Here is a 5,437-nt window from a genome sequence, read left to right as displayed (position 1 = left end):
CCAGGGCCTAGTCAAAGGCAATAATAATAGAAGATCATTACGCCCCAGGAGGATGATAGATAAGGCTCTCTGCTAAAAATTAACAACAGGTTTGGAAAGGAAGCCAAGGGAAGATTAAAACAAACAAACATAGTTCCAGGAATGGGTTTTGGGCTTGCACTAAATCCTAGCTCCAATTTAAGAACAATTTGTTCTTACATCATGGCCCTACTGGATACTCACCCTCAGGAAGGGAACATAGACATATGGGTGCTATTCCAAAGTGTGGTGAAGAAACTAGATGGTGTCAGGCTATCCATTGGAATAGTGTCTGGGGTCTTAAAGGCTTGCATTCAAACAAGCAGCCATCTAAGCAAGGAGTCAACTAAGTCCACACAGAAAAAGCACACCAACTTGTGTGATCCAAAGAAGTAATTACAAAACTCGAATATGGGGAGCATGAAAGCATCAAAGCAAAAATTATGAATGCCCAATTTGTAGGGGGCTGTGGGGGCTGTGGAGAGTCCAAAACCCATCTGCAGAGTATTTGGTCCCACTGAGCCACTGGCAGATGTGCTCATTAGCCTTACTACCTGGCAGAGACCATTGTAATCCTGATTATGCCGCATCAAACTTGACACCTGGCCAGTTGACCACCCTACAAGCACGACTTGAGTTTGTTCTGCATGCAAGTATTTCTTACTGGTTCCATGACAGAAATTTCTTCCCTGGATTTTTGATGATTGTTGGTGGTCTTTTCCTTTTTACACATTAGTATTTTTGTCTGTGTACTATTATGTTTTACCCATACCTCCTTAGTGTGATTTTGTTTTTTATTGTTTTCTGTTGGGTCTCCCAGCTGTGTGGCACAGAATGAGTGGATGCATAATGATAATAATGGATACAAGGGGATGTAGGGAGTACAGGGGCGGGGGTGGGGTGAGGATAGGGAGGGAAAGGGGATTTAAGGAATAACTAATGAAGACGGAGTGGGGAGCATCAGAACGGATTGTGATTGCATAAATCATCTTAAAGGCCATTTAGCTCAGGCGGGGGGTGGGGTGGGGGGGGGAGTGATGCTCTAAAATTGGTGTGGGGGATGACAAGATCGAATGATTGAACTATTGAATTATATGATATGTAAATTACTTGCCAATTAAACTGTTGGGAAAAAATAAATAGTACCATTGATTAAGGATTAAATTTTTTTCTTAATGTTAACACAATAAGTAATTGAAAAGAAGACCTTTGATCTCTACTGGCACAGTGGGTCACAAGCTGGGCTGCTAATGGCAGAGTCGGCAATGGGGACCCACCAAGTGCTCCAAGGGAGAGAGAGGAGGCATCCTACCGCCCTCGAGGTTTTTACCTTTTTAGTATTCCAAATCACTGAGCTAGTTCACATATGAGCTAAAATGTTCACTTAGAAAACAGTGTTATATATTGAAGTTTGCTCTCTCATAGCATCCATAAAGACATAAATATAAGCACGAGGTGCTTACTTAAGAAGCCCTGACATTACAGTGGGTTAAGAGTTGGACTGCTAACCCCAAATGGGGGCTCTCAAGTCCACTGGCTGCTCTTCATGAGAAAGATGTGCCAGTTTGCTTCCATAAAGATTGACAGCCTCAGAAACCTGATGGAACAGGTATACTTTGTCCAATAGCGTTGTGATGAGTCAACTCCTAGCAGTGGGAAGTGTCCCATTAGGTAACAATCAAAGACACTCAACATTTGCCTCTCGGTTTACAATCATTCTGATGTCTTGTTTATTTCCAGTCTACTGAGCCCTGGTGGTGTAGTGGAATACGCTTTGGGCTGCTAATCTCAAGGTCATCAGTTGGAAACTACCAGCCAGCTCCGAGGGAGAAAAATGAGGCTTTCTACTAAAGAGTTACAGTCTCGGAAACCCAGTGGCAGTTCTACCCTGCCCTATTGGGTCTCCATGAGCCAGAATTGGCTCTATTGCAGTGAGTTTTCATTACTATTATTATTCACATGAAGGGCAACTAGTCCACAGGGGTTGAAGACACTATCCCTAAAATAAACTTGGGTGATTCTTTAGTTAAGAGCTTACTCTTAAATTAATATAGTTGAGTTTGTGAGTGTTGGGAACTAATGGTATAATTGAGGAGTTCTCCAAACCAACTTCCAAGTAGAACACAATATTTATTATGATCTAATAAAATGTACTATTTTGAAACAAATATAGCTGGGTATATATGTGTGTGCACACATGTATACAAGTATATATGTATATATATATGTGACCCCCCCAAAAAAAAAAACTCATTGCTATCCAGTTGATCCAGACTCACAGAAACCCTATCGCACAGAGTAGACCTGGCCTTTTGTGTTCCTGAGGCTATAAATTTTACAGAAGCAGAAATCCTCATCTTTCTCCTCAGAGCAGCTGGTGGCTTTGAATTACTGAGCCCAATGTATAATCAGCTACACCATCAGGGTATGTATATATTTGTGTGTATTTCTAAAAGTTAAGTGAAAAATCTTATTATCTTTTCATTCCTTTCCCCCACTAAAATTTGAAGCCCGTGTGTGTGTGTGTGTGTGTGTGTGTGTGTGTGTGTGTGTGTGTGTGTTTCACTTCTTCCATGAGGGAGACCCAGGTTCATTCCTAGCCATTCCTGTCAGTGGTGGCTTGGAGTCTACTATGATACTGACTAAATTTCAGTGGAGCTTCTAGTAACATAAATTAGGAAGTTAGGCGTAATGATCTACCTCTAAAAAGTGATCAATGAAAACTCTATGATCACAAGGGTCCAATTCACAACTGATCACTCAAGGACGGCACAGAACACCTTGAGTCTGGGGTTAACTCCACAGTAGCTAACAACAACAAATGATAACAGACTTTCAATAATTAAATGAATAATCACATGTCAATAATTACAACAACAAAAAATTGAGACCAAAAAGAAATTTGTTAAAGAGAATTTTCATCATTGATATTATTTAGCATTCCCAACACATGGTTATAATGAGAAGCAGACTGACTTTTCATTAAAAACCAGACCCTGTTGTCTGGAGCTCAGGCTGTAGATTCATCTCAGGTGATTGGTTCATAGCCTGCAAAGTGTGAAAGGGTAATTACTCCAGCAGTCACTTATTGCTGGATCCTTAAAATTTGTTGACTATCACCTAGTATATTGTCTTACAATGAAAGGTAGCGAACACCTGTGAATATTATATGAGACTCTAACGATGGAACAGTGACAGCTATCTTTGGCTCATGTGGCAACAAATCTGAGGATGCCAGAGTGGGCCAAGAAAAGTGAAATGCTCAAAAGGACAGTGTACAGGACCACTACTGTAAGGAAAACGGCCGGACGACAGCAGGCTTCTGCTCTCGGCTCATGTCATCTTCTAAGCTGGTCTCTCAAGCAATGAGGTAATGAGCCCGCCTACTGCTATGAACATTTCTTTATATGTGCATCTTTAAAATCACTTTTTAAAAAACAGGAGAGACCCGCCTCAGCTGGGGCCAGTTTCTCAAAGAGGAAGAAGACCATTCGGTAGCTGCCATCCAGTGTGCGAAGGTCATCCCAAATCAGGACATTCCCACATGGGTGATGCGCGAAGTGTGCTGGAAATTCAGGCCAATGGGACCATAGACGTTTTGGAAAAGGTGATTATACTGTGGTTGGTGCGCAAACCTGGTGGAACTACAGGCCATCAGGAAAATCTATTAACAATACATACAGAAACCTCATGGAGAGAATGTCTGGTAATGTTCCTAATTGGACACTTTTGACCTAATTTCTGTCCAACCTTGCTGACCGAGGCTGGGTGCGATAGACTACTGGAATGTTAGACATTTTCCTTTTGAAACACACAACATCCTTCATAGACCACACCCGAAGGATTTGATATGGAAACCCCACTAAGTGAACTAGGCTGTTCCTGAAACTCACCTGGAACCAACATACTCCCTTGGACTTAAGACCGAAAAGTCCTAATGAAATCTGAATGAGGGACTGTATCAGAGCTAAATTTTGAACACCTGGTTTGGGGAAGGCTATAGATGACAGCGGCAGCCCAAATTCCATTTGTAGGGTCCACATATGGATTCAACCTCTGGTGAATCCCCTCTGACCATAAACCAAGGATGTGAATAGGCTTTTTATCAGGTAGAGAGCATTATAAGGTTGTTATGGCAGATGTACTTAGGGAAAATGTAATTCCTTATCATTTGATATCCCTCTTGACCCATTTTAAAATTGTTTTGGTTTTTAATATTTTCTGCTTTCTTTTTGATTGGGGATTTTTCTGTTTTATCTAGTCATTGTTGTTTTGTTTGTGTTCTGTATCATTTCTGTATGTGAAATCCAGTATAGGGACATCTATAGAGACAGCAACTGAATTAAGAATTACCCAGGGGAGGTTTCAGGGAAATGGGGTGCTGACAACAATGAGCATACAAAGAAAATGTTCAGAAAGTGGTTTTGGTGATGATTGTCCAACTCTTTGTAATAAGATTGGACGATGTAATAGTATGATATGTGAAGTCTGTGTCAATAAGACTAATTTTTTAAAGTGAAATACTTACGGTGTCCTTGATCATAGCTTCAAACTTCTTGCTATGTAATTTAACGAACACTTATTTAAACAACTGTTAATCAAACATTTTATACTTGCAACTGAATGTCATCTAACTGATACACTTTATAATCCATTTTATTAGGAAGTTGCTGATGGATAGGAAGATTCTGTTCTCTGCCTCCATTGTCTAACCTCCTATTGTGAGTGTAGCCTGGCCAGGAACAACATCTAGTTAGAGCAAATTTGTCCTCTCTGGTTCCCTGAACTGATCATATCAATGGGACCAGTGAACCACCTTCTTGTTTAATCCAAGAAACAGTTTCCTCCTCGCCTGCTTTTCCTGATATCACAACTTGAAATTAAATCATTACTTTTTTTAGCCCAATGTTTGACCTCTCTGTGAACGCCATGAGGGCAGGGACCATGGCTATGTCGTCCACAACTGTTTGTCCAGTGCTTGGCCTATTGTGAGTACTCAGTGAGTCAGGATAGAGTAACGAATCCCTCACCATCCTCTAGGGATGCAAACAATTAATGAGCTAGGCTACTTTCCTAAAGTTAGAGGCTCAAATCCCCGTTTGAACAACTCTGCTCTGACACCTGTGAGGTCAGCATGGGTCAGAGTCAACTGATGGACATTGGTTTGGTGTTTTTTTTAACCTTTAGAATGAATACTTTGGTAGTGGGAACTAAATAACAGCTCATAGAACTTTAAATATAGGAAAGGCTCTGGTGGATGATTCTGTCGTCTGTACTTGCCTGGTCCCAGAGCTGAGAAAACTGGGTCTTTGGTGCAGTAACCTTTGTACCCCGACCACCCATCACCCCAAAGCATCATTAAATGGTAGCACTTGCAAAACCTATTCCTGAAGAAAATATAGCTTCCACTTAAAATACA

This window comes from Echinops telfairi, unplaced genomic scaffold (assembly GCF_000313985.2).
Source record: "Echinops telfairi isolate 266 unplaced genomic scaffold, ASM31398v2 ScPeMD7_7469;HRSCAF=8507_1, whole genome shotgun sequence".
NCBI lineage: Eukaryota > Metazoa > Chordata > Mammalia > Afrosoricida > Tenrecidae > Echinops > Echinops telfairi.
The sequence above is the reverse complement of the archived record's forward strand: the minus strand, read 5'-3'. Positions refer to the sequence as shown.